At 47.4% G+C, this 17,887-nt stretch overlaps 1 protein-coding gene across 1 annotated transcript in view; it reads right to left on the bottom strand.

Annotated features, from left to right (window-relative positions):
• LINGO1 (leucine rich repeat and Ig domain containing 1) overlaps positions 1-17,887 on the bottom strand; it is a 675,027-nt gene that overhangs the window by 637,861 nt on the left and 19,279 nt on the right. The window lies entirely within an intron of this gene.

The raw sequence follows: 17,887 nt of genomic DNA, 5'->3' as shown, positions 1-17,887 counted from the left end.
TGACAGTAAGCTCCGTCTCTCAAGTGTGGGCATCTACAGCCTCGAGGAGGGGAGAGAAGCAGGTGCCTACCAGCGAGCTCACGAACGGCAGCCGACATGACGGCTGAGCAGCAGATAGAGGAACTCAGAAAAGCAGTGTCACAACTGAATGCAGAGGCTCTCGCATCCCGGAGGAGAGAGGAGGAGGCAGCTGCCGCCTGCAGGGATCTCCAAGTCAGGTTAGACGTGCTTACTAAGCAGACACCCAGACAGGAGGGAATTGGGTTGGCGAGACGTACAGGCGGTCTGGTCTCTCACTTCGATGGGAACCTGCAACAGTATCCCAACTTTAGAGCAGATGTACTGTGCACACTGCAACTGCTGAATAAAGACTTTAGAGATGAGCAAGAGAAGGTGGGATTCATCATGTCCCATTTGCATGGGGATGCTAAAGCATGGCTGCGCAATCTATGGAGAGATAAGGATCCGGCGCTCCAAGATGCGGATGCCTTTATCAAAGCGATGGATGGGTGTTTTTTATCAAGCATTGACGTGGATCTTGCCCGGAAGGAGGTGCATGGACTAAGGCAAGGGAGGGCCAGCGTAAGGCAATATCATGCCCGCTTTTTCGCTTTGGTCAGTGCCCTGGAATGGGACAGAGATTCGGCCCCTGTGAGAGACCTCTTTTGGGAGGGGCTGCACAGCTCGATTAAAGATGAGATCGCGAGGGGGGAGCGACCCCGGACCACCCAGGAGGTCGTTCAGAGGGCACTGGCAGTGGGGGTGCGGCTGGAAGAACGTCCGTGGAGCAGGGACGAAGGGCGTGGAGGGCGCGAACCAGCCAGGGGCCCCTCCTTCCTTCCCAGAGACGCAGCGCGGGCGCAATCCACGCCTCCACCAGGAGGAGGAGCGGAACCTATGGAGGTGGGAGGTGCAAGGGCTCAGTCAGCAACCAGAGCCCTAGCACCGGCAGCAGTGAAAGCGAAGCCTCCTAGAGGGAACAGGAAGTGTTACGTCTGTGAGGAGCCAGGGCACATGGCGAAAGAGTGTCCCCAGAGGCCCCACAAGCTCACTGCAGCCTCAGCAATGGTGACTGCAGCGACGCAGCAAGGTGGACCACAGCAGGGAAACGACGCAGTCTGGCTGGAGGAAGAGGCACTGGGGCCCAGCCAGACGTGTTAGTGACGCAGTCCCCAGAGATTTTACAGCCCGTGAACCCCCTCCCGCCCAAACCAGTAGTGAGGCTCACCGCATCTCTCCAGCTGCCCAATGGCATCACCATGGACGTGCCAATCACCGTGGACTCGGGCAGCAACGCGGACTTTATAGGGCAGGACTTTGTCGACAAACACGCTATACAGTTGCTGCCGGCCACACTGCCCCTGCAGGTTGTCACGGTGGATGGCAGGGAGCTGCTAGGGGGGCAAGTGGTGAAGCAGACGCCACCGATGGTGATGCGGCTTGGGAATCACAGAGAAGTCATCAGCTTCAATGTCACTCAGCTATCGGATACGCCCATTGTATTGGGAATGAGTTGGCTGGACAAGCACAGCCCAACGCTGGCTTGGTACCTGAGGCAGCTGATCTTCGGCTCTTCCTTTTGTGCTGAACACTGCATCGTGCCCCGGCAGGAAGGAGAGGAAGAGGAGTCACAGCTGTTGCTAGGCACGCTGCAAGCGATTCCCCACAAGTACGCAGAATTTTTGGAAGTTTTCTGCGAAAAGGAGGCGGACAGACTACCCCCTCACAGACCATATGACTGCAAAATTGACCTGCTGCCGGGGGCGGCGCTGCCTAAAGGGAAACTGTATTCCATGTCAGAGGACGAACTGCAAGAACTCAAGGAGTTCATAGATCATAATTTGGAGCGCGGTTTCATCCGAGAGTCCAAGGCAGCGGGGGGCAGTCCTGTATTCTTTGTTAAAAAGCGAGACACGCCCCAAAAAAGACTGGTCGTGGACTATCGCATTTTGAACAGTGGGACCAAGCCATCGGACTTCCCCATGCCCCGAATCGACGACCTCCTAGCGAAGGTGCGGAAGGGAAAAGTGTTCACCAAGTTGGACCTGCGAGGGGCGTACAACCTCATTCGCATGCGGGAAGGAGATGAGTGGAAGACGGCCATGTTCACGCCACTGGGGACCTACGAATATAGAGTTATGCCTTTTGGATTGCAAAATGGCTCCCACGTTTTTCAAGCTTTCATGCATCACGTGTTGGTGGGACTTCTCTACAAGACGTGCGTCTGTTTCTTAGATGACATCCTGATCTTTTCGGAATCGCAGCAGGAGCATGACGGACACGTCAAGGAAGTGCTGAGCAGGCTAAAGCAACATAGGCTCTACGCCAAGCTGGAGAAGTGCCAATTTGACGTGACGGAGGTGGACTTTCTGGGCTACAAGCTGTCTGACAAGGGGCTCGCCATGGACAGCGCCAAGGTTCGAGCGGTGTTGGATTGGAAGAGTCCACGCAACCGGAAGGAGGTCCAACGGTTTGTCGGCTTCGCGAACTTCTATCGCAAGTTTATCAAAGGCTTCGCTATGCAGACAGCGGCCATCACAGACACGCTTAGCTCCAAGAAAAAGAAGTTCGTTTGGACAGAGCAGGCGGAGCAGTCCTTTCAGGCGCTCAAGCGTCTCTTCGCGTCGGAAGAGCAGCTGCTTCATGTCAACCCCAGCAGGCCGATGAGGGTGGAGACAGACGCCTCGGACAGAGCCGTGGGGGCGGTCCTGCTGCAGAAGGACCAGCAGGGGGTGTGGCGACCGGGAGCGTTTTACTCCAGGAAGCTCAGCAAGTCCGAGCAGAACTACACCATCTGGGACAGGGAGTTGCTGGCCATTCATGCAGCGTTCAAAGCGTGGAGGCACTTCCTGATCGGCGCCAAGCACACGGTGCAGGTTTGCACGGACCACAAGAATCTGGAGCACTGGCGCACGGCACAGTTCCTAAACCAGAGGCAGATACGTTGGGCTGAGTTCTTTGCGAACTTCGACTTCCGCATAGAGTATGTCCCGGGGGACACTAACATCATGGCGGACGCCCTCTCCCGTAAGCCACAGTATCTGGAGGACGCAACGCCAGCGGCCGCCATGCACATCTTCGCACCAACAGTGTGGGCGTGCGCCGCGGCCACCGTGGACCTGGAGGCGGTGCGACGAGCGTTGCAGGATGACTCCTTCACGCAAACAAAGATGGCGGAGGTGCAAAGGGGCAAGGCTGCGGCCGACGGTTTCCAGCTACGAGATGGATTGCTCATCCGTAAAGGGGCCATCTACGTGCCGGGAGACGACCTTCGCGCCAAGGTGCTGCAGCAGCTGCACGACGCGCCCACGGCCGGGCACTTTGGCAAGGAGAAGACGGTGGAATTAGTAGCCAGGGATTTCTGGTGGCCTGGAATGAGAGGGGAGGTCGCAGACTACGTGGCGAGGTGCGACACCTGCCAGAGGGCCAAGCCAGTGCACAGACCGCCGGCCGGACTGTTGGAACCGCTGCAAACTCCGGTCGAACCTTGGGAGAGGGTGGCTCTGGACTTTGTCACAGATCTGCCCAGCTCGAGAGGCAAGACGGCAGTGCTGGTGGTGGTGGACCTGTTTTCCAAGATGGCACATTTCATTCCGTGTGCGAAGGTGGCCACGGCGGAGCAAACCGCCAAACTGTTCATAGACCACGTGTTCAAGGTTCACGGTCTGCCACGGTCTATTCTGTCCGACCGGGGGCGGCAGTTCATCTCGAATTTCTGGCAGAAGCTGATGGGCTTCCTGAACGTCAAGATCAACCTGGCGTCGGCGAGACACCCGCAGACCAACGGGCAAGCGGAGCGGGTCAATGCCATCATGCAGCAGTACCTGAGATGTTATGCAAATCAACAGCCTGCGACGTGGGTGGATTACCTGCCGCTTGCCGAGTTCGCCTACAACAACACGAAGCACGTGTCCACGGGGGTCACGCCGTTCTTCGCCAACAATGGGAGGCACCCCAGAACCTTCCCGGGACTGGAAAGAATGGGGGAGGGGGAGCCGCAGACAGCAGATGCGTTCGCATCGGAGCTGCAGGAAGTCCACGATCAGCTGAGGCGCCACCTGGAGCTGGCCAAACACGCATACAAGGTACAAGCGGACAAGCACAGAAGGGTTGGCGAAGAGCTCCACGTGGGAGACTGGGTCTGGTTAGCAGCCCACGCAGTGCCGGCCAGGTCGTTGGCCAAGAAGAAACTAGGGCATAAACAACTGGGGCCCTACCAAATCGAAGAGCAGGTCAACCCGGTAGCTTTCAGACTGGCACTTCCGGAGGGTTCCAGAATGCATCCGGTGTTCCACAGATCGGTGCTCACTCCCTACAAGGCACCGCACAGGTTCCAAGAACCCGGAACGGCGCCGAGTCCGGTCAGAGACAGAACAGGGCACGCGGGAGTGGCACAGAAGGAGCGCATCAACGAAGTCACGGAGATTTTGGACTCCAGATGGGGGGAGGAGGGGGTAGAATACTTTCTCGCCAAGGAGGGCGCCCCGGCCAGTGCGAACAGCTGGGTGCCGGGCTACGCTTTGGACGAACCTCTACTCAAAGACGAGTTTCACGCCCTCTTCCCACATAGACCAATGCCAGCAGACTTTTTCGACGACTGGCTTTTCACGCCCACGCTTTCGGCCAGCACTTTCCGGGGGTTCGACTCGGACGAGGACCCGACACAAGACGTAGGTTCCCCGGAGGGGTCACCCTCGGGATCTGCATCAGAACCCTCGTATTGGTGGGACGATAGACCAGAGGAGCAGTTCCGCAGAAAGTGGCTGGAATGCCCAGGACGAGCAACGCCGCCAGGAGGTAGTGAGGGAGAGACGGACATGGACGTTTTCGGGGACGACCCTGGTTTCGAGCACGGCGGCACAGAGATGGAAGCGGAGGTGACCGTCGTCGATGGGAGCAGGGAGGAAGACCCGGGAGTCTTCAGATGGAGGCCCGCCACGGGAAGCGAACGATATCCGACGTTCGTCCCTTTGCAACAGCAGCACCCAGCTCCAGCACCGGAAGGAGGGGAGGGGGGAATGGGGGGCTTCGAGGGGGGGATGGGTGTCAGGGGTTTAGGAGCAGAGGCAAGGGCAAGGGAGGAAACAGAGAGCGAAGGGGAGGAGGCAGAAGAAAGGATGAGTGATGACGACGACCCGAGATCTCCGAGTCTTTCCAGTGAATCAGAGGATTCACAGAAAGGAGCACCAGTGGCCAGGGCAAGGGGGGAGTTTAGGGGGGCACCCCAGGAAGATAGAGCCAGAGGGGACTCAGAGGAGAGCAGTTGGAAATCGGGACCAGCATCACCGCTAGGGAGCAGGGAGGAGGAAGGGAGCCAGGGGGCAAGCGCTGGCAGCTCACCACAGGAGGGAGGGCATGAGTCAGGAGTGGCCACACCTCCATCGGGGAGCGAAGAAACGGTTAAGCGGAAAGTGGAAGGTTGGGCGCGCGCGCCAAGTTCAAATGCAGAGGAAGGCGGCGCAGTAAGCAGCCCGGAAAGGGAGCCAGGTCCTAAAGCCCGGCGCAAGGAGGCAGGAGGGTCTGGGTCAGCGTCAGAAGAATCCCGGAAGGAAGAAACCCCGGGGGGCAGAGGGACCCAGAGGAGAACAGTCAGGCGGAAAAGGTGGAGCAGGGCTAGGATATTAAGTTGGTGTACAAGGGGCGGAGAATCAGACGGAGCTTCGCCGATCTAGCTACTAGACGTAGAGTTGCAAGCAGCAGCTTGAAAATGGAAACTGTAACTCAATAAAGACTTTTACTTAATGATCGCTGGCTAGCGTGATCCTCTGTGAGCTAGGATCTTCGAGCAGCTCTGACACCCGCCCATCTGGCTGAGTTTCCCCAGCCACTCTGGGCGGCTCCCAATCAAGTATTAAAAACAATACAGCGTTAAATATTAAAAACTTCCCTGAACAGGGCTGCCTTCAGATGTCTTTTAAAGATAGGATAGCTACTTATTTCCTTCACATCTGAAGGGAGGGTGTTCCACAGGGTGGGCGCCACTACCGAGAAGGCCCTGTGTCTGGTTCCCTGTAACCTTACTTCTCGCAATGAGGGAACCGCCAGAAGGCCCTTGACGCTCCTTCAGGTATACAGGACCAAGGCCGTTTAGGGCTTTAAAGGTCAGCACCAACACTTTGAATTGTGCTCGGAAACGTGCTGGGATCCAATGCAGATCTCTCAGAACCAGTGTTATGTGGTTCCAGTGGCCACTCCCAGTCACCAGTCTAGCTGCCACATTCTGGATTAATAGCAGTTTCTGGGTCACCTTCAAAGGTAGCCCCACATAGAGCGCGTTGCAGGAGTCCAAGCGGGAGATAACTAGAGCATGCACCACTCTGGTGAGACAGTCCGCGGGCAGGTAGGGTCTTAGCCTGCGTACCAGGTGGAGCTGGTAGACAGCTGCCCTGGACACAGAATTAACCTGCGCCTCCATGGACAGCTGTGAGTCCAAAATGACTCCCAGGCTGCGCGCCTGGTCCTTCAGGGGCACAGTTATCCCATTCAGGACCAGGGAATCCCCCACACCCGCCTGCCCCCTGTCCCCCCCCCCAAACAGTACTTCTGTCTTGTCAGGATTCAACCTCAATCTGTTAGCCACCATCCATCCTTCAACCGCCTCCAGGCATTCACACAGGACCTTCACCGCCTTCAGTGGTTCTGATTTAAAGGAGAGGTAGAGCTGGGTGTCATCTGCATACTGATGAACACCCAGCCCAAACCCCCTGATGATCTCTCCCAGGGGCTTCATATAGATATTAAAAAGCATGGGGGAGAGGACGAAACCCTGAGGCACCCCACAAGTGAGAGCCCAGGGGTCTGAACACTCATCCCAGCGCGACCAAGGCAGTTTCAGTCCCATGGTCAGGCCTGAATCCCGATTGGAAGGGATCGAAATGGTCCGCATCCTCCAGGCATGCTTGGAATGTTCGACAACCACCCGCTCAATCACCTTGTTCTAGAATGGTAAATTTGAAACTGGGCGATAGTTGGCCAAATTGGCTGGGTCTAAAGATTTTTTTTTTAAGAAGCGGTTTAATAACCGCCTCTTTCAGCGGGTCTGGGAAGGCTCCCTCACAGAGGGAAGCATTCACCACCCCGCAGAGCCCATCGCCCAGCCCTTCCGGCTCGCTTTTATCAGCCAGGATGGGCAAGGATCAAGGAGACAGGTGGTCAGTTTCACTTGTCCAAGCAGCCTGTCTACATCCTCGAAGGTAACAGATTGGAATTGATCCCATGTAACAGGACTAGACAGAACTCTAGCACTCTCCCGCTCCGGCCCTGCTCCCACGGTGGAGTCTACCTCCTTCTGAATCTGAGCGACTTTATCTGCAAAAAAACTTTGCAAAAGCATTGCAGGAGATCTTGGGGTCCCTACCAGGCCCTGATGGTGTAGGTGGTTCCGACAGATTAAGAACCACCTGGAAAAGTCTCTTGCTGCTGTTTTCTGCAGATGCAATGGAGGCGGCGAAGAAGGCCCTCTTCACCGACGCCATTGCCACTTGGTAGGCTCGACGTTGAGCTCTAGCCTGATTCAGAGTGAGTTTTCCGCCACCGGCGCTCTAGCTGTCTCAATGATTGTTTCATCGCCCTCAGCTCCGGGGAAAACCAAGGGGGTGTCCGGGCTCCATGCAACTGGAGAGGGCGCTTCGGAGCCAGACAGTCAATAGCCCTGGTTAACTCCACATTCCAGCGGGCCACCAGGGAATCAGCTGAGAGGCCATCAACTTGGGATAAAACATCCCCTACCACTCTCTGGAAACCAGTTGGACCCATTAAGTAGCGGGGGCAGACCATCTGAATCGGTCCCACCTCCCTGCAGAGGGAAAGGGTCGCAGAGAAGTCCAGTTGCACCAGGAAGTGACCTGACCATAGCACTGCTTTTGTTTCGCTTTTAGTTAGTGTCAGATCACCAACATCCATAGAGGTAAACACCAAGTCTAAGTCATGTCCGCGGCTATGAGCTGGGCCAAACTTATTCAGGGACAGCCCCATGGAGGCCATGCTTTCCACGAAGTCCCAAGCGGCCCCTTGTAAGGTCGTGATGGCATGGATATTAAAATCCCCCAGGACAACCAAGCTAGGTGTCTCCAGGAGCATATCTGCCACGACCTGAAGCAGCTCGGGCAGGGAATCCTTGGTGCAGCGGGGAGGTCAGTACACCAATTGGAATCCTGTACTGCCCCTATTGCCCAACTTCCAGAACATGCACTCAGAAAACTGGGTCTTCCCAATAGGATGCCTGGTGCAGACTAATGACTTCCTAAAAATCACTGCAACCCCCCCTCCCCGCCCACATGACCTGAGTTGCTGTGCGTAAGAGAAACCTGGTGGGCAAGCAGCGGCAAGGACAGGCCCATCTGCTTCATGCAACCAGGTCTCTGTCACACATGCCAGGTCAAATCCTCCATCCACAATCAGGTCGTGGATGGCAGTGGTTTTATTCATCATTGACCTGGCATTGCACAGCAACACTTTCAGGTCATGTGGGTTTCCCTTGCTGATTCCTGTATCCTTCCGGTCAGGACCAGACCTGGAGGCAGGGATAGTCCTCAAACAACGACTAACCCTGCCTCCTCGGTAATGACATGGTCTGGTCTTAGCGTATCTCCTCCTTCTGCCTGTGATCACTGAGATCGGGTGTCCCAATACATTCCCCCCTGTGGAACCTGCCCCAGCCGTTCTATTGGCTGAGGCCCACTCCCAGGCAGCCCTGACCCTTCCCCTTAAAAAGCAAAATACAAACTATATAATAACTTAACAGAATAATAAAAATAGAAGCAAAGCAAGAAACAATAGTGCTAAAATTAAACTACTCCCCACCCTGACTAAATACTTATCCAACCCCAAGCAGAAATAAAACAATAAAATTATAGAATATCATAAAAAACAACAACCACCATTTAAAGTGCAGCAAATTAAAAGCACTTAAAACATTTAAAATGTTGCAGTGATTTTTAGGAAGTCATTAGTCTGCACCAGGCATCCTATTGGGAAGACCCAGTTTTCTGAGTGCATGTTCTGGAAGTTGGGCAATAGGGGCAGTACAGGATTCCAATTGGTGTACTGACCTCCCCGCTGCACCAAGGATTCCCTGCCCGAGCTGCTTCAGGTCGTGGCAGATATGCTCCTGGAGACACCTAGCTTGGTTGTCCTGGGGGATTTTAATATCCATTTAAATCCATTTAAAATCCATTTAAAACCATTTAAAAACATTTTAAAACCACTTAAAACATTTAAAACCATTTTGTCACTTGCTGCAGGGAGCTCCTCAGGCCTCTAAACTGTGGTGGTGAGTGCAGGCCCCGCCCCCTAGGCCGGATGGAGTTGGCAGGAAAGGGAGCAGTCCACCCAGCACTCACTAGAGCAGCAGCAGCTGCTAGATGTCAAGCAGGCAGCTTCACTGTACTCTTTTCAGCACCTGCTAGAAACATTTTTGTTTAGATAAGCCTACCCATACATTTAGAAAGTGGATGAGAATTTTAGTCTGTTTTAGTCTACAGTGGTATCTCGGGTTAAGAACTTAATTCGTTCTGGTGGTCTGTTCTTAACCTGAAGCACCACTTTAGCTAATGGAGCCTCCCACTGCTGCCGTGCCACCGGAGCACGATTTCTGTTCTCATCCTGAAACAAAGTTCTTAACCCGAGGTACTATTTCTGGGTTAGGGGAGTCGGTAACCTGAATTGTCTGTAACCTGAAGCGTCTGTAACCTGAAGCGTCTGTAACCCGAGGTAGCACTGTATTGTTATTTAATTGCCTGATCTCTCTTCCTGCATTGCTGGGTGGGCTGGCTAGCTATTCCTTGCAGCCCTGCAGGACTTGAACGGGTGAGTGGGACCACCCTTCTTTCAGTGACCTTACATGATTGACAGATGGGTGGTCCCTCCCTCCTGACAAAGTTGGCCTGCTGAGCAGGCAGTGGGAATATAAAGATCTGACCCACTGGGCCAAAACAGTTTCCCACACAAGTCAAGTGGCAGGTTTTAAATTGAACAAGTTAAAAACTAAGGTTTTAGAGAAAAGTTTAACACCGATTGAAAGAGATAGGTTTCAGAATGAGACAGGATTGACTGTGGTAAAGAAAGTGAAATATTTGGGGATTAACATGACAGCCAAAAATGGGAATTTATTTAAAGACAACTATGAAAAATGCTGGGTCGAAGTGAAAAAAGATTTAGAAATCTGGCCAAACTTGAAGCTTTCACTGCTGGGTCGCATTGCTGTGATAAAGATGAATGTATTGCCAAGAATGTTGTTTCTGTTTCAAACATTGCAAATTGTGGACAAAATGGATTGCTTCAAGAAGTGGCAGAGAGATATCTCTAGATTTGTCTGGCAGGGCAAGAAGCCCAGAATAAAATTTAAGATATTAACAGATGCAAAGGAAAGGGGTGGATTTGCCCTGCCAGACCTCAAGCTTTACTATGAATCAGCAGCCTTTTGCTGGTTGAAAGAATGGCTACTTCTTGAAAACACAGACATTTTAGACTTAGAAGGTTTTAACAATGTATTTGGATGGCATGCATATTTATGGTATGATAAGGTCAAAGCACATAAAGCATTCAAAAACCATATTGTCCGGAAAGCATTGTTTAATGTTTGGGTAAGATATAAAGACTTATTGGAAAATAAAACCCCAAGGTGGTTGTCACCAATGGAAGCAAAAGCTCAGAAAAGGCTCAATATGGAGGCCAAATGGCCAACATATTGGGAAATTTTGGAACAAGAAGGAGACAAATTGAAATTGCAGAGTTTCGAAAAATTAAAAAACAAAGTGAGAGATTGGTTTCATTATTATCAGATAATGGAGGCATATAATTTGGACAAGAAAATTGGCTTCCAGGTGGAAAAGTCAAAATTAGAAACAGAACTGTTAGAATCCAAAACTAAGAATCTGTCAAGAATGTATAACTTGCTGTTGAAATGGAATACTCAGGATGAAACGGTGAAATCTGTTATGATTAAATGGGCACAAGATGTTGGACATAATATTATGTTTGCTGACTGGGAACAGTTATGGACCACAGGTATGAAGTTTACGGCATGTAATGCCTTAAGAGAGAATATTATGAAAATGATATACAAGTGGTATATGACCCCAGTCAAGCTTGCAAAAATCTATCATTTGCCCGATAACAAATGTTAGAAATGTAAAGAAACGGAAGGTACATTCTTTCACCTTTGGTGGACGTGCCCAAAGATTAAGGCTTTCTGGGAAATGATATATAATGAACTGAAAAAGGTATTTAAATATACCTTCCTGAAGAAACCAGAGGCCTTTCTCCTGGGCATAGTCGGCCAATTGGTGCCAAAGAAGGACAGAACTTTTTTTATGTATGCTACAACAGCAGCAAGAATACTCATTGCAAAGTATTGGAAGACACAAGATCTACCCACTCTAGAAGAATGGCAGATGAAGGTGATAGACTATATGGAATTGGCAGAAATGACTGGCAGAATCCGAGACCAGGGAGAAGAGTTGGTGAAAGAAGACTGGAAGAAATTTAAAGACTATTTACAGAAATATTGTAAAATTGATGAATGTTAGAAGGATGTTGGAAAGAAACTAAGGGGCTTCCAGCTGTAATGCTTTAGGAGATACGAAAAAAAAGGTTTACAAGTGGGTAAAAGCCTAATGGTAAGGATTTGCTGAATTAACAAATTGAAGTGGAATACAAAAAAGGGAGGTATGAGGAGGTCTGGGGAAATAAGCGTAAGGAAGATATGTTATGGAAAATTATTTTTTATTTGTTTTTATGTTGTATTTTGTATTGTGTTTCTTTTTATTTTTCATTTTTATTGTTATATTTTAAAAACTTTAATAAATATCTTGGGGTGGGGGGTGGGGAACAGTTTCCCATACACTTTCCCCAGAGGGAGTGCCACAGAATTCAAAGGAAACTTATGTTTCAGTAGACATGCCTAGGGTTGCATTGCAAGAAATTTCCAGCAAACCAGTACTTCTGAAGTCAGGAGATGGAGACTTTAAAATAGAGTTGGGTTGCAGTAGACAGAAGTAGTAGCAAACAGGTGCCCCCTGCTTCATTTTGCTCCTTGGGCTGGCTCTGGTCCCACACTGTGTTCTGCTGCTTTCTAATTAAACTTGGAAGAGATCTAAAATTAATTGTAGGGGATCAGTGCCGTCTGCTTCAGTTTCCCGGAGTTCCTCCCTCTTGCAGATTATTTATATGCACATATGTTCATCGCTGGGAACATTGTGCAAAGAGGAAGGTTGTTGATGCAATCTTGGAAATGAGGAAAATTTAATAAAGCTTTCCTAGAGAGGAAACTTTGCTCAGCTGACTCCTGGGATTTAAAAGAAGCCTAGCCAGAACTGGCCCAGTAATACCCAAGCACCCCAGCAGAGTGGGTAGCGTCAAGCTCCTGGCCCTGCTGCTACTTTCCTTACAGTGCAAGGCCATAGTTCAGGGAAAGAGCACCTGCTGTGCATGCAAGAAGAAGAAGAAGAAGAGTTTGGATTTGATATCCCGCTTTATCACTACCCTAGGGAGTCTCAAAGCAGCTAACATTCTCCTTTCCCTTCCTCCCCCACAACAAACACTCTATGAGGTGAGTGGGGCTGAGAGACTTCAGAGAAGTGTGACTGGCCCAAGGTCACCCTGTAGCTGCATGTGGAGTAGCAGGGAATCGAACCCGGTTTACCAGATTACGAGACTACCACTCTTAACCACTACACCACACTGGCAGAAGTTCAATTCCTAACATCTCCAGTCAGGGATGCCCCATCTTCACGTGGGACATTACAGTGGTACCTCTGGATATGAACGGGATCTGTTCCGGAGCCCCATTCGTATCCTGAAGTAAATGTAAGACACGACTGTGCGAGTCACGTTTCGCCGCTTCCGCGCATGCAGGTGATGTCATTTTGAGCATCTGCACATGTGCGAGCAGCGAAACCCGGAAGTAACGTGCTCTGTTATTTCCGGGTCACCACGGAGCACAACCCGAAAATATTCATCCCGAAGCTACTTCAACCTGAGGTATGACTGTATTGCAGTCAAACCAACAATTCACGTTTTGTCAGATAGGCACATGAAGGGGCTGAGGCTCACTGAGCTTTCCTGTAAAATTTGCTAGAGATCCTTGCGGCCATGATTGCGTACAGAAAGACTCTTTTATTTTCCTTTGGGATGAGATATCCATTGTGAAAATTCCTAATAAAAATAATTCAAGTTTTTTAAAATATGTATGTCCAATCATTTTTTAAATTTCTTCATATATCATATCCCAGAATTCTGGGACACATCCACCACATGTGGAAAAGACTCCCCTCTTTTTGGTTACATTTCCAGCATTTGTTACTGATCTTTTAATTCATTTTAGCCAATTTTGCTGGAGTTTTATACCACCGGTACATCATTTTAAGGAAATTTTCTTTAATCATATAACAGGTCATGAATCTGATATCGTTTTTCCAGAGGTTTTCCCATTTTTCTAGCTCTATATTATATCCCAGGTCTTGCGCCCATTTTACCATTACATCTTTGATTTCCTCATCTTTAAGATGTCATTTTAATAATAATTTGTACATTTGAGACAGGGTTTTTTTTGTTATCCAAGAGGAGTTTTTTGTCTAGTTTAGAGATTATTTTGTCAAATCCATTTTTTCTTTTGTCTTGTTCAAAAATTCTGTCAAATTGATAATGTTTTAGCCAGCTTATGCCAATTTGTTTTAGAGTGTCATAATTTTTTAATCTTAATTGATTATTGCGTTCTTCTAATAAATTTGTATAGGTCGGCCAGTTGCTATCCATGTCTTTTCTTTTAACTGCTGTTGCCTCCAATGGTGAAATCCACCATGGGGCTTTTGGCTCTAACAATTTTTTTATTTCTCTCCCATACCTCAGATATTGCTTTCCTCACAATATGATTTTTTAATCCCTTATGTATTTTCACTTTTTCATAGCACAAATAACCATGCCATCCCACTACATTGTCCCATCCTTCTATATCAAGTAAGTTAGTATTCTTTAGAAGCATCCAATCCTTTAACCATACAAAACAGGCTGCTTCGAAGTATAACCTAAACTCTGGTAATGCAAATCCATCCCTTTCTTTTAGGTCCAAAAAAAGACTAATAGCGACCTGGCTGGGAGTGGAAGAAGATGAGCTTGCAATGAACATTGACAAAATATTCAGAATACAGTCAAATAAGTTGAAAAATAAGAAGTGGCCAGGAGACTGCTTGATCTTCCTAAATATGAGACTTTTAAGAGATAAGATATTACAACACAACAGGAATGTAAGACTAAGAAATGGTGAGAAAAACGTAGAGATAATGAAAGAAATCCCAGCCCGCCTGCATAAAGAAGGGGCAATTATAAAACATTGACAACTACTTTAAAGAAAAATGGAATTCCTTACAGGTGGGAGTTTCTTGAGGGGATTACCTTCGCTTACAAAGGTAGAAGGAAAACACTTAGATTGGTAGCAGAAGCTGGTGGTTCTTGGAGGAAATATTGGAAGGATCTAGAAGGAGAGAATGTTTTGGAAATAGAAGAAGGGGGCCCAGAATAGTAAAAAGCCAGAAAAGATAGAACAACTGAAAGAAGGAATCATTAAGATTTAGAGTGACGAAAGCAACCTGATTTTGGTAATTTTGAACATTTTTAACAAAGTGTATGGATCTTAAATGCATATCTTGGAATGTGAATGGTTTGAATAGTAAGTCTAAAAGAAACAAAGTAGAGCACAGTCTAAAGAGAAAGAAATGGGATATTATATGTCTTCAAGAAACACATATAAATAGGAAACATAATAGAATTCTAAGCAATAAAAGACTAGGATTTGAATTTAAATCTTCAAATTTGGGGGGGGAGGGGAATTGTAATATATGTAAACCCTGTATTAGAATCAAGGCAGTTATTTAAGGATGAGGAAGGCAGAATCATTGGAATTGAGATAAAATATGGAAAAGAAAAATTTAACATAATAGGCACATATGCCCCAAACGGTAAAAAAATCAGAATTTTGTAAAAATTTGGAAGAAAAAATATGGAAATACTGCACAGAAAATATTATACTTCTAGGTGACTTTAATGGTGTTACATCTGTGGAAATGGATAGAACAGAAAGAGAAAATAATACAAAATATGAGAAACTACCTCTTACATTTTTCAAATGGTGGAGAACCTAGATCTTTATGATGTATGGAGGGTTAAAAACCCCAATGCAAAAGATATCACAGATTTTTCAGATTCCAAAAAATCCGGAGGAAGAATAGATAATATCTGGGTGTCAAAGAGTCTAATTTTACTTACCAAAAAAGCTGAAATTAAAACCAAAACAATTTCGAATCATAATCCAGTAACATTAGAATTGGCATATAACAGGAGAACAGCGGGAAGATGGCAAATGAATGACAACATACGGTATGACAAAGCAATACTTTAGGACTTCCGGGTTAGCGCCTCCGGCAATGGCGGATTTCCTCTGATCGGGAGGAATCCGCTTCGTAGAAATTAGGGTCTGGACCGCCACGGCGAGGCGGAGACCCATCAAAAACCACAGGCGGGAGAAGCCTGTAGACGTGGGATTCGGCAGGCACCTTTTGCGCCTCCCCTACTCGCGGCGAAACCCGGTTTCGGGGATCCGGAGCGACGTGGGGTGAGCGGCGCGGTGCTTCGAATCGACTGCTCTTTTCACAGAGTGAAGCCGCATTGCTGTTGCCAGAGAGCGCTGACTTTTTCCTGTGGACAATTGGACAACTACCCGTGAGTAGAACGGAAAATTGGACTATGAAACATCTTAATTTGGCACCGAAGCGGGAAGGTTCTAAACAGGAAGTCCGCCTTCCGCTTTTGTAAATAGATTGAAGCAAAGACATTGCAAGCTAAAGTCTGGAAAGTCTTTTGTAAAGGATTAAATCGCTATCGGCTAAAACTACTAAACCCCCCTTGGAAGCAGGAGAAGAGGGGGGAAATTTTAGATTGTTCAAGCCTGCAGGAGAGAGAGTAAAGAAAGATAAATTTCCACCGCCTTGAACCTGGGAACGGGTTGCTAGGAAGACAGACGTTTTGGGAAAGTCCATTGACTGTGAATAAAACGTTTGTTGACAGATAGTTAAAAAAGAGAAACATATTGATTCCAATGTTTCCTTTTGCATTTAAAAGGAACAAAATATTTGAAAAACGAAAGTAATTTTGTTGCTGGATCTGCCTTTAAAAGGACGGATACAAATAGAAATTGTTTCCCCTAGAGGGAGCTTTTGAAACTGTTATTGGAGTCGATCTAGGGAATTCTCCAGCTGGAGAGATTAAAGATCATGAGAACCAGACATTGACCTTGAACAAGAATGTGCCCAGAAGAAGCCTTAGTGATTGCTTTTTGCAAGACAAGCGCTTGATTGGAACAGCTACATGAGAAGATGGATTTGATGACTGTTGCAGTTAATAATTTTGGACAAACAGTGAATACCTATATAGAAACCACTCAGGAACCGACCCAGGAATCTGCTTTGACAGGGCAAGTTGTGCAGAAGACAAAGGAGGAGGTTGCTGTTGAACCTCAAGTAATACAAGTGGAGAGAGCTGCGGCCTTGCAGGAACATAAGCTGTTGTCAGAAAGTCAGATTTGGAGAGATGGAGTCTCGTTTGGATTGGAGATGGGAAATTGGATAGATCCTCCTATGCAGGGCTGTTCTGGCTTCTGGGATCTGGTTCTGCGCCAGGGGGAGTCTGGAGTTGTTGGGGCCTTTAACTTTGGAGGGACTTTGAAACATGCTTTGAAATACCTTTTGGATTTTAGTGCTGACTATGGAGAATGGGCTGACCTGTCGAGAAGGGATAAAGACATTGTTAGGTTGGAGTCTCCCCGAGATCTACTCCTCAGCGATAAAGGAAGGAAATTAAGAACAAGATCAGCAGAAGACAAAGTAAAGTGCAGGTATAAATATGAAGAAGATCTGCGGAAGGGAGATAGATCACCAGGTTGATGGACTAAATGGAATGGATAGAAAGGACTGACAGAACCCGAGACCAGGAAGAAGAGACGGTGGATGAAGATTGGAAGAAAGTTTAAAAATTCATTTAGAGAAATATTGTAAAATTAATGAGTGTTAGAAAAAATGTTGGAATGAAACTATTTGGCTTTAGTAGAAATGCTATAAGGAGTTATGTACAAATAAGTTTTAAGTTTTAGGGCTTTTTATGGTAAGATAAGGTTAAAATAAATTAAGACAATTTAATGACAGAACATAGTGAAAGATGGAAAGGATTTGCTGAGATAATTAATAACTAGAATACAAAAAAGGGAGGTGTGAGGAGGTCGATGAAACAAGATAATGAAAGATAAAGATTTAGGAATATTGGATTTGTTTTTAATTTTTTGTTTGCTTTTGTTTTTGGTTTTGATGTATTGTGTGTTTTGTTCTCTTCTTTTTTTTTATTGACTTGTATTGTTTAATTTCTTTTTCCCCCTTTCTTTCCTTTTTCTTTTTTTCTCTGTAATTTTAAATTCTCAATAAATATCTTTTTTTAAAAAAAGACAAAGCAATACTTTAACAAGCTATAGAAACATTAGCAGAATTTGTTCAAATAAACACTAAACAAAAAACAGAGATTAGCACAATTTGGGATGCCAGTAAGGCTTATATTACAGTGTTCTGTATACAACAATCAGCAATTATGAGGGGGGAAGGAACAAAATATGAATAAAATAATAAATGAAATAAGGTCAGATGAAGGAGAATTAATCAAAAACCCTAAAAATGAAATAATTAAAGAAAAGATTAAGATACTACAAACACAGGTTACAAATTTATTAAATAAAGAGGAAGAAAACAAAATTAAATGGCTCAAACAAAAAACATTTGAATCAGCTAATAAACCATGCAAATTATTAGCCTGGCATCTTTTTAAAAAGACAAAAAGAGAGAGTAATAAGCAG

This window comes from Podarcis bocagei (assembly GCF_964188305.1).
Source record: "Podarcis bocagei genome assembly, chromosome: 9".
NCBI classification, from domain to species: domain Eukaryota; kingdom Metazoa; phylum Chordata; class Lepidosauria; order Squamata; family Lacertidae; genus Podarcis; species Podarcis bocagei.
Note: the sequence above shows the minus strand (reverse complement) of the source record. Positions and strands in the feature narration are given on the sequence as shown.